Here is a 24681-nt window from a genome sequence, read left to right on the forward strand (position 1 = left end):
TTTGGGGAACTTAATACACTGATTCCCAAAGGGCTATTCCAGGTGGGGACTTGCTATAGAGGTAGGGACTATACACACACAACAACAGAGCCCTCTGGGAGCAGGGTCTCTGGCTCTGGCTCTCAGCTCTACCACCTGAGTTGAGTGTGACATGACTCAGTTTCCCCCAGGCTTCTCTGAGCCTGAGTCAGGGATCTCACCAGCAGCAACTGTAATGATGCTAAGTAAAGCATGGAATTTGTTGTCACTGGGGGACCAGGGAGAAGCTGGACCCAGGAGAACCCAAGGGAAGCAAGCACAGGAACCATGGTGACATAGAGATTCCCCGATGAACCAAATCATTGGGAGCTTGCTGTTGTCCCATACAGCCAGTCACCATTACAGCTCAGCCCTGAAACACGTGGTCCAGATGTTCTGAAAACAACACTAGGCTAAACCAGGGTCACAGTGCACCAAGGTGAGAAGACCTGGATTCTGGCTTGGGGCTTTCATAACAGAGGGAAGAGGAGCTGGGAAAGCAGCTCAGTTTGAAGCGTCAACAGACTGCAGGAAGCCCTTGGCTCAATCCCCGGCACTTCATAAACTGGAGTGATGGCACACACCTGCAGTCCCAGCATTCCAGAGGTTGAGGCAAGAGGATCAGAACCCAAGGTCACCCTTGCTACAGAGGAGAGGCCATCTGGACTCCATGAGACCCTGTCTCCATCATCACCATTCTGAAGAAACAATGACGGATCATGTGAGGACAAGGAATCTGTTGCACCCCAAGTTCTCCTGACCGGGAGCATCAGCATCAGCAGAGAACTTTCTAGAAATGTTTGTTCTGCCCCACTCCAGGGCTGCCAAGATTTGAGTAGCTGTCAACAGGCCCTCCAGGTGGTACCATGCACAGCATTGTGGGAACATCTCCCCACAGGAAATCCAAACACTACTAGAAAAGCCGGATGTCCCTGTTCAGCTAAGCAGACTTGGAACCAGACTGGCAAGAAAATTCAGGTGATACACAAAAGGCAAGGGTTACTTAGTCATTGTTTCTTCTTGTGAATTGCGTGGGCTTTGTCTCCAAACAACCCCACCATGTCTCCTTCCCACAGCATCACTGTCTTTGCTCTTTCCTCAAGCCCCACCCCAATCTCCTTCCGGGCCTCCCTCCAGAGAGCCAGCCCCACCTCCCAAGGAAACTGCCCTCCAGCTGGTTCCCTCCTTCAAAGAGCCTAACTAACCTCTCTTTCACAGCAAACCTTCCATGTCAGAACCGTCTCTTGGGACTCTAAGAAACAAACAAGTAGCTGCCCTGCTCTGGCTGTCCCTTTTCCTTTATCTGGCAGCCAGAAGCCAGTTCTGCGGGTTAGGACTGCCTCTGCTCCATCAAGCCCTTCCTATGAAACTGGAGGAAGTCCGCTGTCTCCAAGGTTTAGACTGAGTTGGAGGGACACCATGTGGCCGGAACTAGTATGGCATTAAACTGGGAACTTTTTGTAGTAGTAGAAGCATCAGGGATATTTTGAGAGGGGAAAAAAAGCTAATGTTACACACTTAGCTACCGAGCACCGCCGTTTTTATTTCTAATCCTTCCCTGTGATGTTTCCTGATGGTGGCAACCGCACACACACTCCCCTCAGCGTTTCTCAGCCTCAGTCAAGGTTTTTGCCTTCACTCTCTCCAGAGCTAGTCAGTGCCTAGGAAGTTCTAGCGCCCTGAAGAGGAAAGAGGGTCATCGAACCATTGAGGAGGCATGGTGACTCAACGCCATTGCCAGGTGGCACAGTCAGGGTAAGCCAAGGCAGTACATCTGGTGGACTGTGGGGTCTTGGGCCTGTGTATTAATTTCCTGCACCCTGCTCTCCTTTTCTGTCTAGTGGAGGTAGGGGGCGGAACTACTACCATCAAGGTTGCTAAAGCTGAATGAGACAGTGTTTGTGGAGCTGTGCTCGGTGCCTGACCGTAGTCCTAACACAGGTATCCTTTCAGGACCACCACAGCTAGACAGGAAGGGATCCCTGGAACCGCGCAAACCTGTGAGCTGGCCAGAATCTAAAGCACTCAGATAAAGCAGGTCAGACAGGTAGGTTTGAAAGCTCGCAATACAAGTAGGATTTCAAGCAAGGCCCCTTTGTCTCTGTTCTCCAGAATCATGAGTTTTGTGTCCCTGTCACTTCCACACGCTGCTGGAGAGACCAGCTACCACACTGCCTCTCAAATCCAAGGCACTGAGAAATATGAGAAAAGCTAAGGATCCTCTCCAAGACACATCATGTATACACACATCAAACATACATATATATGCATGCATACACACATATATACTACACATATATTGTCACATACTTTGGTGATTTAAAAGAAAATGGCCCCCAAAGACAGTGTCATTATTAGGAGGTGTGGCCTTGTTGGAGGAAGTGTGTCACTGTAGGGGCAGGCTTTGAGGTCTCTTTTGCTCAAGCTTCCCTCAGTGTGTTATAGTCAGTCAACTTCTTGTTGCCTCCTATGAAGATGTAAGGACTCTCAGCACCAGCATCATGTCTGCCTACAATGCCACCGTGTTCCCCACCAAGCTGATAATGGACTGAACCCCTGAAACTTCTGTAAGAGAGGCAGCCCCTATTAAACATTTTCCTTATAAGAGTTGCCATGGCCACGGTGTCTTCTCACGGCAATAGAAACCTATCAAGACACAAACCCACATTCACAAACATGTACATATCTACACACACATGCATATACTCACTCACACAGGTGCATCAAGGATGATCTGACTCTCAAGGGCCTGACTGAGGTAACTCTGCCCAGAAAGTTTCTTTAGGAAATCTCCTGGCTCTAAATGGATCCTAAGGAGCAAAATTAAACCGGAAAGAATGAGCCAGACCTGCATGAGGGTTCTCCCCAGTCATCCTCAGGGAGTCGCTCAACTGCTTGGTGCCCAGCCTATCTGAGGCCCCCTAAGCTGGCCATGCTCTCTGGAATACATCTTTTTGTATGAGGAATGGTACAGGCTCATGAGCCAATAGCTGCAGCAACTTCCCAAATTTCCCAGGTACAAGAATAGAGGGGTAGTCAATTTCAATAGGAAGAGACCTGAACCATGGGGAAGGTGTCCTTTGGGCAAGGGGAAGTAGGAAGATCAGAGTAAAGACTGGATGCTGATAAACTGTTTATGACAGTCCAGCTGACAGCCTGAGTCCTTGGATCAAGTGGGAGGAGCTTCATCAGAAACCTCTGGAGAGTTTAAAGGCACACACACACACACACACACACACACACACGTAAACACACACACACCTTGTCTCCTCCTGTGGCTACCACTTGGGCTCTGTGCAGAGACCCAGGCAGATCTAAGGGGGGCCCCAGGACCCGAGTGTTCTGCAAGCCCTTCCCACAACAACACTCTTACAGGAACCCCAAAGGTCAGCCTCTGCAATCCGCCCCACCACAGCCTGCTCCAAACTCCTTACAACTTCTGCCGACTCAACCCAGAAGGTTCTGTTCCTGCTTGGCAAATGCCTTCTCCTCCTTAAGATCCAGCTGCTCAAATGCTGCCAGGAAAACCCTCTCAAAATGTTCCCTCCACACCAGCAAGCAATTAACTTTCCACAGGTCACTTCATTGATCCTGGAAATAAAACCTACAGAGTTCTAAAACCTGGGGTTGCAGACAAGGAAACCGAGGCCCAGGCAGCCACGCTACAGCGCTGCTCACGGCAGGATGTGGCCACCCTAGCGATGCTGCGGCCCGGGGCCTACCCCTGGGTACAGAATATTGTCACCTTTCAGTAAACATATGTCCAATAAGGAAAGTAATTAAATACTCCTCTTCCCGCCTGTGACCCTCAGCTAGCACTTGGGATCCAAGCACACTCTCCTCTGACTCGGCTCTCAGCCCTTCCCATGTCTCCCTCTTTTCTTTCACTAGGGCCTGTACCCCTTCCCTCAGATGCAATTACTTAAAGGACAGACGCTGAAGCCCCTGACATGCCCTGCTGCAGACCACGTGACAGAGAACAACCCCCCCACCTCCCGAGGCCCTCCAGATGGTATTAGCTGAAGGAGTTGCCAGGCCTCTGGAGCCATCTCTTTCCTGGGACTGGGCCAAAGCTCTCCTCCCATCGCTGCCTGCTCCCTTGGTGCCTCAGGCTCTGCTCCGGATTCTTCTCTTTTCTCCCTCCCCATTCTTCTTCCTACTTCTTTCTCCTTTCCCATTCTTCCCCAGGCCCCTTCTGTCTAGGCTTTCAGCCCTCTCTCCCTTTCTCTCTCTCGCCTCCTCCCTTTCCTCTGCCCCTAGCCTCTCTAGTTTTTCCCCTCTCTGCCTTCCCAGACATCCCTCTCTTCCCTGCTGCCTGCCCTGGCCTCCCTCCAAAGGAGGTCAGCTGACTGCCTGGCTCTTGGGGCCTTGACTCAGAAGCTACAGACCTTGGGGCTCTTCCCTGGGGCCTCTAGAGGCCTCATTACAGCCTCCCAGGCCTCCCAGGCCTCCCACCACCAGCATCACAGCCCTCCCTCCCTAAGGGACACATCCCCAAGCTCCCCAAGGCAGGGCCCTCGCCTCCATCTTGGAACTGTCAGGAATGAAGACCATGGATGTTCTCTGTGGTGGGTCCCAGAAGAGGCCCAACACGCATCCCTTATCAGTTTACTCCCGTCCCGTCTTCACTCATCTCTTAAATGTGACCACTTCAGATGCAGACATGTGATCTCTGCCTTCCAGGACCCTGTGGGAAAGAAAAGCTAAGCTGCAAAATGGTAGACAGAGGGGAACTCACAGAAGTGGGTGAGTCGCCTGGCATGGTAGCACATATATTTATTTCCAGTACCGGGGAGACAGAGATAGGAGGATCTCTGTGAGTTCCAGGCCAGTCGGGGTAACATAGCGAAACCTGTCTTTAGAAAAAGAAAAGTTGGGGGAGGTTAGGCCTGGAGAAATGGCTCAGCAGTCAAGGGCACTTGCTGTTCTTTCTGAGGACCCAGGTTCGGTTCCCAGCACCTACAGCTGGCACCCTCCCTGGGCTTTGTCAGTTACCAGGCATGTACACATGCATATATGCAGGGGGAAATACTCAGACATACAAAATGCAAACAGATATTTTTAATTATATTTCTGAGCAAGTAGACTAGTTAATATTTGATTCAGAATTTTTCCAAGCACTCCAGCATTACAGAGCTTATACATAATTTACTATTGCATTCTAATATTCAATCAACTTGTAAATGGGTAGACTTTCTGATTCTCCTACCTGGATCTCCCAAGTCCTGAGATTACAGGTATGAACGCCACACTACACAAGCACTCCAGGACTCTGCGCACACTACATCAGGACTCTGCTCACACTACACAAGCACTCCAGGACTGTGCACACTACACAAGCACTACAGGACTGCGCACACTACACAAGCACTCCAGGACTGTGCACACTACACAAGCACTCCAGGACTCTGCACACACTGCACAAGCACTCCAGGACTGTGCACACTACACAAGCACTCCAGGACTGTGCCCACTACACAAGCACTCCAGGACTGTGCGCACACTACACAAGCACAGTTTCTTGACAAAGCATCAGGTTTTTGTTTGTTTGTTTGTTTTTGTTTTATTTCCATGCAAAGTGGAGGCAGGATCTGGGGTCCGGTTGTTTTCTCTGATACTAAGTTATTGAACCCGGGGTCTTGTGTGCGCTAGCGAAGCCACTCTACCAGCCAAGCTAATCACCAGTCCTACCAAGCTGCTCAATTGCTGTTTCTTCCCAGTTCCTTCCAGTCAGAAGTCTGCTTCCCTGGGCAGTGTGGGAGGCAGCTCCATCAGTGAGCTAACGTCGCATTAGCAGATGGCTTACAGGTGTTCTATCAAAACCGCTGTTTTCCTAGGTAAAGCCTGTGTGAATCACTGTACTCCTGTAGCAGAGAAACAAACTAATGCCCTATGAACACTGCTCATTTCCCGTTTTACAAAGAAGATACCTCCGGCACGCAGGCAGTCACTTGCTTCTAGAGAGTGCCCGTGTCCTTACCGACTGTCCCCACACCCAGGTCTCCCTTCCACACCAAACCCTAGTGTTCTGAGGACATTCCAGCCACACTCCTGTCTCCAGGACTCAGCTTTCCTTAGGGATTTCTCTGCCTCTGAGTCTAATTCCTGTAACAGTAAGTCACACAAGAGTCATAAAGCATGGTTGATTCTAGACATGCAGAAAGTAAAGAAAAGCTGACATGATGACATGACCTATAATCCCAGCACGAAGGAGGCTAAGGAAGGAGGATCCTGAGTTTGAGGTTAGCCTAGGCTACACTCAGAGTTGTGGGTCAGTCTGACAAATTAGAAAAGAAAAAAACAAGCAAGCAAACAAAAAAAAAAAAAACCTAGTATGTCTTAGATGTCAGCCTGAACCAAATTCCCATCTCTCAGCATCTCTTTATTATTGAAGTAACGTTGGGGAGGTGTCTGATCCTTAGTGTTCTCATCTGAGACACAGGGCCAGGGAGAGGCCTACCAGGATGTCTGAGGAGGAGGCCTGAGCACAGCACAGGGCTTTGCGAGCCTTGCACACTGGACAGATACCTGATCTTCTTTTTATCATCACTAGCAATGTTGAAAATGAGAGCTGGAAGTTCTAACAGGTTCCAAAGAGCAACAAAAAGCATTTCCCACCGGATGAAATTAGCTGTCAAAGATTTTCATGTTAAAACTAGTAGCAACTTTGACCCCAGTGACATGCCATGGCCTGATATTTGGCCATCTAGTGCCAAATGTCTGGGACCCCTTGCTCAGAGCCCTCCGAGGTATGCTCACTTGGTTTGTATCAGCTTCTATAATCTAGGATAAATCTAACAGCTGTGTCCATCTAACTGGAATGTGGGAGCTACAAGTAACCCTAGGGAGAGCTTGTTCTATGCGTAAGGAAGCAACACCCCTGACCCATCCACAGGCAGGAAAGTCACCTGGCCGAGAAACAGCAGTACTGAAATGGTGAACCTAAGTATCCCGACCGCCACCTCAGAGCTCAGCACCACCACAGCCATGTATGTCTTGTTGGCTCCTAGAGAAAGAAGGGCCATGGGCAACTTCCATCTCCTCCAGCCCGGTGTTCTCCCCAGAGCTCCGTAGACTGCAGAAAACAGAGGCTCGTTCTGTAGCTGTTGGATGTGTGACAGTCCTATTACTGCAACTTTCAGCTCCTTCTGCAGCTGCAGGTGAGGTGCTCCATCTTCTGAGAGGCAGACAGAGCTCAGAGATGCTAACCACGGGCCTCAGCTACAAAGTTCTCCTGAGTGCGCATGCTCAGTCTCTGAACTCTGAGCTGGAAAGAACCTCTAGTTCTCAAAGACTTTCCTGGGGACTGGCTAGTTAGTTCATTAGTGAAGTGCTTGCCTGAAAGCATGAAGGCCGAGTTCATTATCTCCAACTCCTACTTAAAAAGGAAGGAAGGAAGGAAGGAAGGAAGGAAGGAAGGAAGGAAGGAAGGAAGGAAGAAAGAAAGAAAGAAAGAAAGAAAGAAAGAAAGAAAGAAAGAAAGAAAGAAAGAAAGAGGGCTGGAGAGATGGCTCAGAGGTTGCTCTTCCGGAGGTCTGGAGTTCAATTCCCAGCAACCACATGGTGGCTCACAACCATCTGTAATGAGATCTGGTGCCCTCTTCTGGCCTGCAGGAATGGAGGCTGAACACTGTGTACATAATAAATAAATCTTAAAAAAGAAAAGAAAGGAAGAAACAAAGAAAGGAATAAACAAACAAATGAAGGAAGAAAGAAACAAAGTTTTATGATTTAAAAATGCAAAACATAACACAAAGAAATGAAGAAACCAAGAAAGAGACAAGGAAGGAAGGAAGGAAGGAAGGAAGGAAGGAAGGAAGGAAGGAAGGAAGGAAGGAAGGAAGGAAGGAAGGGTGACTGCTGTCAGCCTATAACGGGGGACTTAGGGAGCTGGGGGTAGGGTGGGGAGCATGTGGAGATAGAAAGATTCCCTAGGACTTGCTGGCCTAGCTCTAGGCTCAGTAAGAGACCTTGTCAAAAAGAAAGAGTAAAGAAAGAGTGAGAAAAAGGAACCCCTGACATCTTCCTCTGGCCTCCACATGCCCACATAGACATTGTTCTCTGCCTCCACTCTCAAGTGCAAAGATGCCTGGAAACATTTACATGCACACTTGTGTGCACACAAACACACGCACAAAGACCTACACAACAAGGCAGCTCTAGGGAATCTTGGAAAGTCAGCGAACCTCCTGGGTTCATGCACACAGACAGTGTGCGCATGGATGGAAGCCAAAGAGATGACCAAGGCCGCGTGGAAGCACGCTCCTGATACAGCGTAAGCCCAGAGGCATACTGTCAGCCACGGTTTCATCCAGGAGGAAGGCAAGAAGAAGAAATGAACGTTTGTCAGGAGAGTGACTGACGACAAGAGGTAAAACTCAGTCATCACCCACAGCACTGCCGTCAGCTCCGTCAGCTCCGAGCAACTGAGGTTCTGCAGGTGGAATCAGCAGCAGCCCTGCTTGACAGGGCTGAGCTTGGCTCTGAGGCTTTCTCCCACAACAGATTCTAGGAGTTCCTGGCAGAGAGGCCTCACAATAAAAGTCACCCAACGGTGCATCTTGCCTGCGTCAAATTTTATGGTCATGACGGCTCTCATAAAGTCCCTTGGCAGAGAGGGCTCTTCTCCCACAGAGCAGACTCTGATGGATGAGGAAACCACACCCAGCTAAGGACCAGAGGAGACCCAGGTGAAGTTCCCCCATCCCATAACTTCTGTGAATTCAGCCGTAGCTTGAATCCTGAGAACCCAGTCAGGTGTCTCACTGGCTCAGTGTGACCTCATCGTAGGCTTGTCCCCACCTGGTCCCCATACCTCTGTCTCTAAGCTTTTTGTTCATGATGCAGTACCCACATGGCCACCAGGATAACGGTGGATACCAACCACTGCCCTGGCAGGTTATGGGGCGCAGAACCCACAGCACCACCCCCTCTATATGCAGTGAACTGTGAGCTGGGCGTATAGCTTCATCAGTAGGGTACCTGCTTAATGTGAAAAAAAAAGTGAGTTTGACCCCCAATACCACATAATCCAGGTGACAGGATGATCAGAAGTTCAAGGCCACCCTTGGCTAGGTAGGAAGTTAAGGTCAGCCTGGCCTACCCATGACCCAATCACAAAACACACACACATACACGTAATGTGAGCTCTTCCACCACCTGACTCCTGGAACAGCGCAGCTGGTGACACACACAGTCCCAGACAAGCCAATTTGCTGATCATTCACTGTGTGCCAGGAACATTTTATAGGCATTATCTGATTTCGTTCCCTTGATAGTCAAATAAAGTAGATTTTATGACCGCCATTTTATATAGGAGGAAACAGAAGCTCAAAGACCAAGTGACGAGGCGGAGATCACAGAAGCAGCCAGTGGCCGAGAAAAAGGACCCATTTGTGTGACTCCAAAGTCCAGGCCTGCAGTCCCTGCTCTCCGGACGCCTCAGCCATGTGGCTCTTCATTTCAGAGCTACAGCGCTATGCACAGAGATTATTGGGCACGCGGAATTGCAGATAGCTGGAGCTGGTGCTAGCCTAGCAGCGTGCATCCATCTGGTCGTTCTTCCAGAAGATGCTGGCACCTGTGTGGGCCAGACTGGGGCAGGGGCTGGGACTCAAAATAGGCAGCGTGAAGGTCCTACCTTTGGCACGAGTGTGTGTGTGTGTGTGCACTGTGCGTAGGTGTGCAAGTGTATCTGTGTGTGTGCATGTAGAGACCAGAGGTCAACTCCAGATGTCATTCCTCAGGTGTCATACACACGTTTTTTTAAAGATTGTTTGCTTACCTGTATGTGTGTGTGTGTGTGTATCTGTGAACACACGTATGGGATGTCCCGGGAAGCCAGAAGAGACATCACCTGGACTTACAGGTGGTAGTAAAGCACCAGGTGTGGGTACTGGGAGCAGAACTTGGGTCCTCTAGAAGAGCAGGGAAGGCTAGTAACCCCTGAACCATCTCTCCGGCACCCACTCTTTTTTTGAGACACAGTCTTTCACAGGCCTGGAACTCACCAAGTAAGCTGGGCTGGCTGGCTAGCAAGCCCCTAGGTCCCGCCTGTCTCCTCCTCCCCAGCACTGGGATTGCACATGTGTGCTACCACATCTGGCCTTTTTACTCAGGTGCTGGGGATCAAACCCAGGTCCTCAGCCTTGCACAGCAGGCACTTCCCTGGCTGACCTGTCTCTTCAGCCCTAGCATGAAGATCTTAAAAGACATGCCAGGGCTTATTCTGGATGTGGGCTGTGAAGGTTCACCCTAACAGAGGTCATCTTTGTGGGGATCTTTGGGTCAAACGAATTTAGCTCCAGGGACCAGGATTGTGCAAAGTCCAGAGCACAAGGCCAAGAAGTACTCCCGTGGGTCTCATGCTAGGCACTTAGCCCAGGGGAACTTCAAACAGCGGGAGCAGTGCTCTGAAATCTGCCCTTTCCACCTGCCTGAACCTGCTGTGGGATATGCCTTCAAATGGCCCACCAGAAGCAATATTTCTGGATCCTTCACAATTCAAGTGAGAGCGTTTTGTTATTGTTGTTTTGTTTTGTTTTGTTTTGTTTTGTTTTGTTTTGAACAAGGTGTCTCTACATAACAGCCCAGCTAGAAGGACCCAGATGTGACTCTTAAGTGAACTAAATACCCACGAACAAGTCCCATTTCATTCCTGGGGTTTTGTTTTTATTGTCTTGTGTTTTTGTTTCCTCCTAGGCTCCAATGGGGCTAGACATTGGGACTGTGCTGTGCTCTAGTCCTGCTATGTCGATGTCAGATGTACATTTCAGTTGTCTGTTTAGTCAACCTGCTAGCTCCATCTCTGTGACTAGGCATCTGCCGCGTAGACCATGGATCCTTGTTCCACAGCCTCTACATGCAGAGAGCGAAAGGACCAAGGCAAACTCTTCAAGTTCCCACAGAGCCACTAATCCCATTCTGAGAGCTCTGCCTCAGGCATGACCCAGCCTCGTCACACTGCTTACGCTTCCTGCCGCAATGGCAGGGTGCAGCTGTCTGCCACAACCCCTCTGCACCCAACAATTTCATTTGCTTGCTCTTTAAGAGTTCTTGTTGAGGAGAAAGAGAGCCTGCCCACAGGGACAGTCCATCCCAAGGGAAGTGACTAACTACAGGTGCCGAGCCAGTTCAGAGAACTCAGCCAAAACAAGCCTCAGGCAAATGACTTACGTGTTTACCTACTGAGACCAAGTCAGCCAGGCCAGCTCCGGAATGCCAAACTCCAAACTCCTGCGTCTTCCAAAACAACTCAGTGTTCATGGCAAATGAAAAATGATGCAGCTCCCCCTGAATGCTGCTGGGTGACGCTTCCAGAGAGAATAAAGGTGAACGAGGAATATTCCTAAAACTGGCTCCAGTTCATGTCCTAAAAACTCCAGCTCATCTCTTCATGAAAAGAATTTAGGGGCCTGGGGGTGTAACTCAATTGGGCGAGGGCTTGCCTAGCATGCCAGAGCCCTGGGCTCCATCCCCAACACCACACAAACTGGGTGTGGTAGTGAACATCTGTAATCCCAGGACTCACGAGGCAGAAGCAGGCAAATCAGAAGATCAAGAACATCCTGAGTTGCTTAGTAAAGTTCACATCAACTTGGGAGACATAAGACCCTGTCTAAAACAACAAGACTCTAGGTTAACCTCGCCTAGAGAAAAATACAGCTTAATATTGATAAGATCTTGTACAAGGTAAAAAAAAAAAAATTCAGAGTTGAGGACCAAACTCGGGGCCTTGGGCTTGCTAGGCAAGCACTCTACCGCTAAGCTAAAGCCTCAACCCCTATAAGGTAAATTCTTATTGGTCAAAAAAAACTGTACAAGGACTGCAGTATGACTCTGTTGGCAAAGTAGTGGCCTAGTATACACAAAGCCCTGGGTCCAATCCCTAGCATTGCATAAACCAGGTATCATAATACACACATATAATCCCTGTGCGTGGAAGGTGGAAGCAGGAGGATCAAGAGTTCAAGGCCAGCCTGAGCAACAAGAGTCCCTGTCTTAAAATAGCAATATGTTCATTAAGGGAAAACATAGCATTATGAATGCTACAGGATAGTAGGTTTTCACTTTGCTGTCTTTATTCTTTTGCATACACGTTTGTAAGACTCATTGATGTAAGACAAAATATCCCAAATGCTGTTGCTGCTACAAAGTACGCATAAAATGTGTTCCTTCCTTGTGCCTTGAGGGTGCCCAAATACAGTCCCCAGCTGTGTTAGTTACTTCTCTCGTCGCTATGACAAAATGCCTAACAAAGGAGCTGGAGAGATGACTTAGCAGTGGAGCGCTTGGTGCAGAGGATCCTAGTTCAGTTCAGAGGATCACTCACGACTACCTATGACTCCAGCTCTGAGTGCTAGTGATCACCACCCTCCTCGGTCCTTCTTGGGCATCTGCACTCACATGTACACACACACACACACACACACACACCACACACACATACATAATTAGAAGTAGAATAAGTCAGGCATGGTGATGTACACCTTTAATCCCAGCACTCGGGAGGCAGAGGCAGGGTCTCTGTGGTTTCAAGGCCAGCCTGGTTTATATAGTAAGTCTTAGGTCAGTCAGGATTACCCAGTGAGGACCTATCTAAAACAGGAGGTGGGGGAAAGTTTATTTGGGCTCATGGTTTAAGGTTACAGTCCATCATGCCAGGAAGTCATGGTAGCAGGAACTTGAGGCAAGTCGATCATATGACATCCTCAGTCAGGAAGCAGAGAGAGGTGAATTCTGGTCCTCAGCTTCCTTTCTCTTTTTTATTCAGCCTGGAACCCCAGTCCATGAGATGGAGCTGCCTACATTCAGGCTGGGTCTTCCTCTTAGAAAATGCCTCACGGGGACACTCAGTTATCCTCTAGGTCATTTAAACCCCATCAGTTCTCACCGAGTCTTGCTCACCCATGACTAATGGCCTGCTATGACTCTAAAACAAACCAGCAGTAGCCATCAAGGGACAAGTGTCTTTCCGCCTCTTAGAGGAGAAACTCAAGTGGAAAGTCTAACTGGCCAGTGACACTCCAAGACCAGCTCAGCTGTTCTCCCGGTAACCTTTCCCAGGAAACCGCTGGACGCTCAGTGTTCCGCTGCACAGGGACTTTTGCAATGTTAGACTTTTCTGTGAGCTCTCCAAGTGCTGTTTCAGAACTTGAATGTGGTAGTCTGGCCACACGAGAGTCGGAAAGCCACTGCTGGATGTGTGCTGAAGAACTTAACTGCAGGAGGCCATAATGATGTCTATTGCTGTTCTGCTTCACGCGACAGTCTATCCCGCAAGGCTAGAGACAGACAGGAAAGCTGCAGCATGGCCGTTAGGAACTATCAAGTGGTCGTGTTGATAATCTCTTTTTAAAAAGTGGTAGAGAATGGGGCAACAGCTCAGCAGTTAGGAGCACTGGCTGCTCTTGCAGAGGACTCAGCCTGGTTTTCAGAACATACATGGAGGTTCACAATTGCCTTAACTCCAGATACAGGGGATCCAACACCCGCTTCTGGCCTCCACAAGCACGAGGTATATGGCGTAATATATATATATATATATATATATATATATATGTGTGTGTGTGTGTGTGTGTGTGTGTGTGTATGCTGAACATTTGTATACATAAAATTAAAATAAATAAACCCTTAAAAATAAAAAAATCTGTCAAAATTCACAACACCCTGCTAGATTTTTTTCAAGTTATGTAGTATGAAGATTCTTTTCTCAGTTTTACACATGAATGCTTACACATAATGGTTAACCTGGAGTTTTCTCCATTTTCTAATTTTTCTGCAAGAGCATTATTTCAATATTTTTAAAGGTCATCTAAAGAGGACAAGAAAACAAAAACAGGATTTGAGTAGAGGTTTCTGGATTTGAGCAACAACATAGCTTCAAGGGTTCTGGACACTAAACCAAGACGGAAAGCCCTGGCTCACACAGTGACTGGTAAATGCTTCTCTTGCAAAAAGCACTTCTCTCTGCCTTGCAGAAGGTTTGTCAGCTGAGCTTGTATAAAAACAAAAGCAGACCATAAACCATCCTAAGGGAGGAAAACGGCAAAGAGCCGTTTGTTCTCAGCGCTGCCTCTTCTCACCATGCCGCACGCACTGGCTTTCTTGGCACTTCACCCCCATTACCCCCTCTGCAACCACCTCACCCTTGTTCTTCAGAAATCCATACACTAAAAAAAAATGCAGTGTCTATGTATATGGAAGTGAGATGTTATCCACCCTTTAAAAAGAAAACCCTGGGGCAAGTGAGATGCTTCAGTGGTTAAGAGATCTTGCTACTCTTCCAGGGGACTGGAGTTCAGTTCCCAGCACCCACTGCAGGTGGGTCATAGCCACCTGGAACTGTAGCTCCAGGGGATCCAGTGTTCTTCACAGACACCCACACACGTGGCACATACTCACTGACGTTCACACATACACATAAATAAAAATAAACTTTTTAAGGAAGAAAATCCTGTCGTTTGTAACAATATAAATGAACCAGAAAGACATTATTAGGGGAAACAAGCCAGAGGAAGAAAGACAAACACTGTGTAATCTCACTTATATATATAGTCACTTATATATAAAGTCAAATAAAATCAAAGACTTGAGTGATAATGACCAAGGGCCAAGACAGGAAATGCCTGTGAGGTGGTTAAAGATGCAAGGTTTCAGTTTTGCAAGACTATGGTCTAATGTACAACGGTGACTACAATTATCGTGTTGGATCTTAAGTATTGTCAGCATGTGTATGTTCATGTGCCCAGAGGCACACACAAGCACACAAGACAACTGTATGAGACAATGGGTATGTTATTTGACTTGATTGTGACAATTACTTCACAACAGATGGTAGATAGATGACAGGTAGATGATAGGCAGAAAGAGAGATAGATGATAGATAGATAGATAGATAGATAGATAGATAGATAGATAGATAGATAGATTTCAGACTAGTATAAGCCTAGCATGATGATACATGAGTGAAATTTAACATTTGAGATGCTCAAGAATTTTCTATTACTTGCTGCTACCAAGGAACCCTAGATGAGACATTCTTGGGTTAAAGTACCCATTTCCAAGTCCTGTGAGGATGGCTGAGCACACCTTTTAGAAGTTATAAATGCCTTTCAGAGGCTGAAACCTTTCCCATACAGTAAACAAGGAAAGTCATGGCAGAGTCCAGAAATGTTTACTTTCCATTGTCGTCATTGGTTGATCATTATACTCCTGAGTAAGAATACATCCTCCAAGGGCTATTATGAAAAATAAATGTCTTAACAAGTTTGCTTTCTGTTGCTGTAATAAAACACCACAACCAAAACCAACGTTGAGCTGGGAAGGCTTTTTCGGCTTACACTTCCCATGGAGAAGGGAAGTCAGGGCCAAAAGCCAAGACAAGAACTGAAGCCGAGGCCACAGAGGAGTAGGCTTATTGGCTTGCTCCCCAAGCCTCGCTCAACCTGCTTTTTTTATCCAACCCAACATCACCTGCCTAGAGGTGGCACTACCCACAGTAGGCTGGGCCCTCCACATTAATCATCAACCAAGACATCACCTGACAGACCTCCTATAGGCGTGTCTCAGGGTGGCATTTTCCCAGCTGGGGTTCTCTCTTCTCAGATGACGCTAGCTAATGTCAAATTCACGATAATAATCATGGTAATAACCAGCACAATGAATAAGGATAAAAATAAATCAAAATGCTTGTCACAGGCCCTGCCACCTCGTGGGTTTTCAACCAATTTTGGCTTCTCCTAGAACATAATTGTGGGACAACAAAATACACACGACTTAGCCATTACCATAGCTTCCAAGATAATGTTCTTGTTCATAGAATCACAGTCAGAACATAGGACATCTGCAAGAAAATGGCCTGCAAGCAATGCGCTGCTATACTCTAAGAAGGTTGTTTTGTTTATCTGCTTGTTTCTCTGTTGCTGTGATAAAAATTCCCTGACAAAGACAACTCAAGGATGGAAGGGTTTACTCTGACTCACAGTTCAAGGGTGCGAGGACAACAGGGTGGCAGAGACTTGAAGCAGCTGGCCAACTGGAGTCAGAAAGCAGAGAGGGATGGATGCGCGTTGCTGCTCAGCTCCCTTTCTCCATTTAAACAGACCAGAATCCAGCCAGGGAGTGGTGCTGCTCACCGGGTGGGGGGATGGGGGGGAGTCGTCCACCCAATTAACATAAGCAAGATTACACCACCGCAGCCATCCCCCCACCCCCACCCCGCGCAGGCGCCCCAGCCAGGCATGCCCAGAGACCCATCTCCCTGGAGATTCTAGAACCCTTCTAGTGACAGTTGACAAAATGGATTGACTTGTATGTCCTGTGTGGAACTCTCCCGGTGAGCCCTTGTGTGACGTGACTGCACGTGAGTCCAGGTGGAGCTTGTTAGCTGGGAAGAGGAAGGCCCGTGAGAGTGAGGAGCTGGATGGCGCTGAGATGAAAGGAGGAACATGAAGGTTCCTCAGGATGCAAAGGACCCAAGTCAACAGGAAGTTAGGTTAGCGGCTGTGCTCCTAAGACAATGGTGTAGGAGAAACCTAAATTAGGAGCCCACCATTGTGACCTCCTGCTGAGGGAGGGACTTTGACCTGTCACTTAAGTCAACTCTGGTGTTTCTTTTTCCAACTTGCCCGCTTTGAGCACCTCAGCTGATGCCAGCTTACTGAAGGCTACTTCTGCCTAAGCTTAGAATAAAATATCCAGAAGTTAAGACTGTTGGAGAATGTTAATATAGTCATAAGAGGAAATAGTGAGGAAACAAAGAGGCATTCAAGTGTCCTGACATTGCTCTTACTTATTTTTGAAAAGGAAGAAAAGCAGACGTGTCTTTGCCAAGAACTCAGAAGTCCAGATGAGTCGTCTCCTCAGGTAGAAAGACCTGTCTGTGTTCCTCACACGATTAACGGCTCAGTGAGTAAGGCACTTTCTTGCCTTGCCAGCATAAGGGCCTGAATTCAAATCCTCAGCCCCACAAGTGCCAAGTGAGTGTGGCAGCCCACCTATAACCAGCACTCAGGAGGTAGAGATGGGGCGCGAGGGGAAGGGTGCCTGCCTAGGGTTAATTAGCTAGCTAAACTAGCTGACTCAGCAAGCTCTAGGCTCAAGTGAGAGACCAGGGTCTCAATATGTAAGGTGACGAAACAATTAGGAAGGTGTCTGACATCAGCCCTGGGCCACCACATGCATATACACCCAGCACACACACACATATGTGCACGTGCACCACATAGTGAGAAAAAAACAAAAACACTTTCCAGCCCATAAGAACTGTGAATTTGCTCATTTGGACAGAAAAACCTAAAAACACAAAAAAATAAAAACTCAGAACTCTTTTATTACATTTATTCATTTATTTGTGTGTTATGTGGCGGTGGGGCAGGCCACAGAAAGCTGGTAGAGTCGGAACTTGTAGGACTCAGTTCTCTCCCTCCACCATGTGGATCGTGGGGCTCGAACCCAGAGCATCACCTTTACTGGCTGGGCCCTCTGGCTGTCCCCAGACAAGGATTCACAAGAGGAAAGAAGGAGAGGGTTGAGATCAGAAGAGAAATAGAATCCATACTAAGGTTAAACTTCTAAGCATAAGAATCTCTAGTGACAATGTAAGAAAAATAAATGTGTCAGTTATCACAGATACCAAATAAACTTTTAAAAAATGTTGAGCTCTGACAAATTAATTTTAAAAGTATTTTGATCTCTCCAGAGTGAAAGGTAGTAATCAATATTTCATCAAAGAATTATAGCTAGCTCAAAAAACAAGCCCAGAAACATCGTTCATGCTCCTTCTCTGTAAACAAATGTATGTAAATTAAGACAAAAAGATGAGAATTCCACCTACCTGATTGGCAGAGGTGTTGTTTATGATATTGCTGTTTTATTGAGAGCAGAGGAACTCTAGTAAAATAGATGATAACATACTGCTAGGGAATCAAACAATTTCTTTAAGCTCTCTGAAAAACATGGGCTGTAAAAAAAAAAAAATAGCTTCAAGAAAGCCATTCCACAGCTGACGATCTACCCAAGGCAAATTTAAAATTACAAAGAAACATGATAGATGGAATACTTGTCACGGGATCATATATAATATCAAAAAATTAAGACAAATTTCTAAAAGTGAAAAAGTAGGGCCAGAGAGGTGGGTGGCTCGGTGGTTAAGAGTGCTGACTGCTCTCGCAGAGGCCCTGGGTTTCATTCCCAGCGCCTACACTGGGCTCACAATAGCCTGTGACTCCAGCTCCAGAGGATCCAACTCCCTCTTCTGGCCTCTGTAACTCTGCACACAGGCGCACATACCCACCCAGAGACACATACCAACGCACACAATTAAAAATAAAAAATTTTAAGAAGTGGCTGAGCTAAAATATAGTATAGCCACTTGCTAGAATATTATATAATCAATAAATTAGCAGATTATGTATAATATGGGAAATCAACCAGCATATACAATATTCAGTAAAACTCCAGGATCTCAATTGTTATATGTAAAAAGTTGGGGTTTTTTAGATAGAGCCCCACAATGTAGCCAGGTCTGGAATGTGCTCCGTAGACCAGGCTGACCTTGAACTCACAGAGACCCTGCTGCCTCTGGCTCCTGAGTGCTGGGATTAAAGGCGTGCACTACAATACACAGTTTGTATCTTTTTTAATCTAGAAGCAAATGTTTGCTATATTTCTCCTTCAGTAATAAAACCACTGATATATTTTTCTGAATTCTATTTTATTAATATTTTGTAGATTAGTATTAGGACAGGCCAAGTAGCATAAAAAGCCTTATAGTAGGCCACCCCAAAGATACTCACGCCCTAATCGCAGAGCCTGGAATGTGTTACCCCATAAAAAAGAGTCTCATGAACTGAATGGCCTGACAGAGTACCAAGCCTGTTAGCAGAGAAAAGCAGGCTCAAAGACAGACCATTACACTGTCTTGTCCCTTTAAGAGACAAGCCCTGCCCATCCTCCCTCCCCCCCCCCCTTCCTCAGCTTCCTTTGGCTTCCAGCCTGCATTTTCTCTGCCCTGCCTCTCTTAGGAAAAGGTGGCTGAGGTCTCTTCTCCTCTCTGTTCCCTCCTCTCTCTCTCTTTCTTCCCCCTCGCCCTACCCTTTCCTTCCATAACCCACTGAATAAAGTCAACTATACCCAACCCCTCCCTCTGCACGGCTTGCCTATCCGACTCCCACCCGCCCTGGCTCTTTGTGGGACAGCTTGCCCTGCTGAACTCCCACCTGCCTGGGACCCACAGAGGCCTCAGGTGGTGGGACCTCGTGGCCCCCTGCCGCCCCTCGGGGAACTGCAGCGTTTTATCAAAACCATCACAGATAGTGCTACAGTTCAGGTGCAGTTCGTCCCTCAAAGGTTATGTCCAGGAGCTCAGTCCCAGCGAGGGCAGTGAGGTGGTGGGACCAGTAAGGCATGGGGTCTGATGGAAAGTCTAACACACAGGAGGCAGTGCCCTCAGAGAGATTAGGGTAGTTCTCTTGGAACCCCGGTTCATTCCGGTAAGAATGGGTTGCTGTGGAAAAGTGAGCCCCCACCCCCAACCCTCAGACTTCCTATCCCATCACACTCTGCTCGCCCCCTCCTCTGGCATGATGTCATCTGTCACAGGCTCATCAAGGAACTGTACAGCACCCTTTACCCTCCAGAGCTGTGAACCAAGTGATCCTTTTTTCTTTACAAAGCACTCAGCCATGGATTCTGCTATAGAAAGTGAAGTCAACCAGATATTAGAAGATGTTACCCAACTTTGAATACAGAAGGAGGAAGTCAGCATTGAGGCAGGAAAAGACAAGGAAACAGATTCTCCCCAAGAGCCTATCAAGAGCCTCCCCAAACACAGACCTTATCAATGACTTGATCTAAACACTTTTGATCTCCAGAGCTAAAAAAATGAGAACTTTTTAAATATTTATTTATTTATTATGTATGTAGCATTCCTTCCATGTATGCCTACAGGCCAGAAGAGGCCACCAGACCCCATTACAGATGGTTGTGAGCCACCATATGGTTGCTAGGAATTGAACTCAGAACCTTTGGAAGAGCAGGCAATGCTCCTAACCTCTGAGCCATCTCTCCAGCCCCGAAATGAGAACTTTTTATTAAGTCATTAAATGGTTAAAAAAAATTGTTACAGCAGCAACTGAAAACAAATAAACAAATATAGTACTATTTTATGATAGAAAAAACACTTTATTTGATTAAAACGTGATTTCTTTGGTTAAAAGAAGCCTTGAGATCTAGGTATGCAGATCAGTTTAAACTGGGTGCTGCCTAGCATGCGTGTGCTCTGGGTTTCATGCCCACCCCTGCATTAATGGGCACAGGATTGTAAGTATGGCACACACCTATAATCCCAGCACTGGGAAGGCAGAGGCAGGCTGATCTCTTTGAGTTTTAGGTCAACCTGGTCTACAGAGTGAGTTCCAGGACAACCAGTACTACACAGAGAAATCCAGCTTTGAAAAATAAAAAAATAAAAAAAAATAAAGAAAGTAATACTTGGGCACAGGTACAAATACAACACACACACAATGACTGGGTTAATATTCACAGTCTGATATTTTTATTATTTAGATGTCACAGAACATAAAGAGCAATGACAGTCTGCTTCAGAGGCCTGTGTCCTTTTTAAACTTATTGTCTTTTTAATTATTCTTACTATCAACACAAAAGTGCCTTATATAGTCATAAATATTGGATTTGGGACAGTTTGCTTAATAATGATATTTAGTAGACAAAGCTCTGGGAAGAAGGCAACAAGCAGCAAGAAAGAAGCTGAAAAAAAAGAGAGAATGAGGGAGGAAATTTGGTGACTCATAAGCAAATATACCCCCGAGTTGTGCAACTCAACGTACGCACTCAATTCTGCAGATTTCTTACCAAAACACACATTCCACAATTTCAGAGAAGTGGAAAATCATAACACAGCTAATGAGCAATACATATACAAAACAACTACCATCATTGATTCCAGAATGTTCTCCCTTCGTGTCAGCGTTTTGTCCTATCTGGTACCATTTGCCTTCCAGTTGGGGAATTTGTTCTGTCACTTTAGTCTTTATTTGGGGTGTCTAACTCCTGGCCTCCAGACCCTAACCTCAACCTTCCCACTCCACCTCCCAATAGTCCCTGCTCTTGCCAAGAATCCTGGTAAGAATCCTGGTTCAGTTCCCAGTACCCACATCAGAAGGCTCACAACTGTCTGTAACTCCTGTCCTGGGCAATCCAACGCCCTCTTCTGGCCTCTTCAGGCACTACATGCACATGGTTTGCATAAAGACACATGCACACATAAAAACACATTTTCCTTAAATTTTTGAAGATATACAGCAGGCAAGAAGATGATAGTGGAAAGGAGGGTAGCCTTGGATAAAGAACAACAATCTTGAGCCAAGCGGTGGTGGCGCACGCCTTTAATCCCAGCACTCTGGAGGCAGAGGCAGGCGGATCTCTGTGAGTTCGAGGCTAGCCTGGTCTACAAGAGCTAGTTCCAGGACAGGCTCCAAAGCTACAGAGAAATCCTGTCTCGAAAAACAAAAAACAAAAAACAAAAAACAACAAAAAAAAAACACAAAACAATAAAACAAACCAGGGGCAGAAGAGAAAGAGAAAGCAGGAGGTGGGGGTGGGGAGGAAGGGGAGGAAAAGGAAGAAGACTAAGAAGTCACCAGTCACCTTAGAGGGAAAGTTCTCAGGAAGCTGTGGAAGCCACCCCATCACACATGAGATGTTTCCACAAACACTAATGTTAGGCGGCTGGGTCATTAGCTGACTTGGCTTGTGGGTGAGCCGGCTTTAGCAGGCTGGCCTGTTTTGCACGGGTGAGCTCGCACAAGCGCGTGTGCACACCATTGGCAGGTTCAGTGCACTCTGAAGTGGGAGAATGCCTCAAGCCATCCGCAGTAGGAGACAGCCTGCTCAGATCCCCTAATTATCTGCTCTGCCTGCCCTCGTCAAGCAGTCTTCTCATTATCACTCGGCTTCCCATGTAGAGCTCCCTCCTGGGAGAGGACAGGCTGGCCGAGGGTAGGAGTATTCCGGTCCCACTGGCAGTCACTCAGCGTGGAAATCAATAAATTGGCGTTCTCATGAGAATTCAATTTACATGTCTGTTCTCCAGTGGCTTTTTAAAAAACATCTTTAGTGAAGTCGTTTTAGGCTGAAGTACATAACGCAGGAATTTATTACATAAGAGGGTAGCTTATGTCACAACCCTCAGGGGAACAGGTTGTTAATGCTGAAACATCAAACTGGAAAGTGTCTCCCGGCTCACACTTTGACACCAAGGGTCGGGTTTCCACGCCAGACAACTCTCCCCTTCTCTGAAGATGCCAGGTGGATGTCCTGTCATTTAACTTGGACACTCGCTAACCATAGTTACTGCAGACTCCACAGATCACCAACTCAGTCTCCCAAGACTGGATATTCACCTTAAATGTCCATTGCAGGAAACTGTCCCTAAATAACCCACACCTTGGCCAGGAGCTGAATGTAGTGGGTCCCCAGATACTCTATACATTTGGTTTGACTTGACTAAGCAGCTCTCTTTCCAAGCCCAATAATTTACAGTAACAGTTCACAGAAGGCAGGAATGCTGTCTTTACTTAGCCTAGCTTCATCTACAGGATAGCATGAAAGACAAAGGCTTCATCAGATGAAGAGATACATACAGCGAGTTCTGTTAGGTCTGGAATACAAGAACCTCTGTTCCCATAGAATTGAAATGCCACCTCATGTTCACCAACCTGGAAACTCCCCAATCCTATTATTTATGGGGGTTTTTTGTTTTTTTGTTTTGTTTTGTTTTGTTTTTTTGGAAGCTGTAGTTTGGATCAGGAACATCATCTGAAGGCTCACATGTTAAAAGCTTGCTGCCCAACCAGGGCCACCATTCAGAGGCACTATAACCTTTGGGAGATGGAGCCCAGTTGGAGGAAGTAGGTCACTGAGAGTGTGCCTTTGAAGGAGACATTGAAGCCCTGGCCCTTCTCTTCTCTCCTACTCTCCCTCTATCCACCCCCTACCCCCATGTATATCAGTCTTTCTGGTTCTCAGGCATCAGCTACTATAAGCTCCTCATTCTCCTCTGTCCTCGAGGCTACAGGACAGCACCTGTGAATCCAGACTACAAATTCCCCCAAGATAAAGTGAGGGCCAATTGGGGTGTTCCACCCTCTCAATTTCTCCACGTGTTCACCTTGACTGTGTCTACCCAGAGGAGGGCAGGGTAGCCCTTCTCCATGAAGTTAAGAACAATCCCTAGAGAAAGGTTTCGAATGGGACAAATATCCATGAATTATCACAGATACATAACTGTGTGTACACAATTCTTGGGAGGACATTATAACAGACACACAACTGTGTGTATACAATTCCTGAGGAGACATTATCTGTTGCATTACGAGCGGCAGGGCTGCGTCCCAGGCACCTGGCCGCCCGCACGGCTAGCTTATGCCCCGAAATAATTACACGGAAACTGTATTCTTTCAAACACTGCCTGGCCTGGCTAGTTCCAGTTTCTTATTTGCTAGCTCTTACATATTGTCCTAACCCATTTCTAATATTCTGTGTAGCCCACGAGCTGGCTTACCAGGGAGGATCTTAACCTGTGTCTGTCTGGAGTGGGAGAATCATGGCGACTCTTTACTAAGCTTCTTTCTCCCAGAATTCTCTTCTGTTTTCTCCGCCTACCTAAGGGTTGGCCTATCAAATGGACCTAGGCAGTTTCTTTATTAATAAGAAACCACTCCCACATCAATTATCACAGAACACCTGTGATTACACAATTCCTGGGGAAACATGAGTCTACTCATCTCAGACAGGCAACAAACAAAAGTAAAGATAACACCAAAGTCCAACTGGGTGAACTGATGAGTTTACTGGGGTTACTTGGCAAGAATATAGGTGAGGGGTTATTTAGACCAGCTGAAATGACTCAAAGCCACATGACCAAAAGTCCACACTAACATGGGCAATGGCTCACAAAAGCTGTGACCTGGAGCACACTGCACAGTCTACAAGCAACTCAACTTGGAGAGTGTCCTTTCCAGGAAGTTTGGTTGGTCTGAGCCTCCTGTGGCAGCTTACTTGACTGAGGCATACGCCCTCAGTCCATTTAGGCTTGTGTCTTCTAGACAGCTCAGATGATTTAATAGCGTCTCTCAGCAGTCCAGAAGCTTTACATATGCTTATATATGTTTGGGGGAAGGGAAGACCTCTAGTGAATCTGGTCAGTTTCAGGGACTTCCTGAAGCCTTGAGTTATTTCCTGAGCTTGAGGAGTTGCCTACAGATTGGACTGTCCCATCTCACTTTAGAACATCCCTCCTTGTCCCACTCTCTTACCTACCCCAGTGCAAGCTCAAGGGCTGTACGGGCCTGCACCAGGGCTTCTGCACAGATGTTACAGTGGATAGCTTGGTGTTTTTATGGGATGCCTCACTGTAGGTGCAGGTGTATCTCTACCTCTTTTGCCTGCTCTTAGAACTATTTTTCTCCTATTGGACTGCCTTGTATATTGTTTTGTCCTGTTAGGCTGTTGTCTCTAGAATGCACATAAAGCTGGACTTATTAGCTCATTCATCTGTAATCCCAGTGATCCTACAAGGAGCTGGGAGACAGCTTCCAGGACAACTCAGCCTATTACACAGAGAAACCCTGTCTCAAAAAA

The 24681-nt window shown here is 47.0% G+C and overlaps 1 long non-coding RNA gene across 1 annotated transcript; it reads right to left on the reverse strand.

The window, feature by feature from the left end:
• Positions 1 to 17386: 17386 nt before the first annotated feature.
• Positions 17387 to 23673, reverse strand: LOC126514469 (uncharacterized). The gene is made up of 3 exons (XR_007595576.1): positions 23603 to 23673; positions 17855 to 17980; positions 17387 to 17506 (listed from the first exon to the last, which is right to left on the reverse strand). It is a non-coding gene; the product is annotated as an uncharacterized lncRNA (long non-coding RNA).
• Positions 23674 to 24681: the final 1008 nt, after the last annotated feature.

Source organism: Alexandromys fortis, unplaced genomic scaffold, assembly GCF_014885135.2.
Source record: "Alexandromys fortis isolate MF-2015 unplaced genomic scaffold, M_Fortis_MF-2015_v1.1 scaffold_129, whole genome shotgun sequence".
NCBI classification, from domain to species: Eukaryota; Metazoa; Chordata; class Mammalia; order Rodentia; family Cricetidae; genus Alexandromys; species Alexandromys fortis.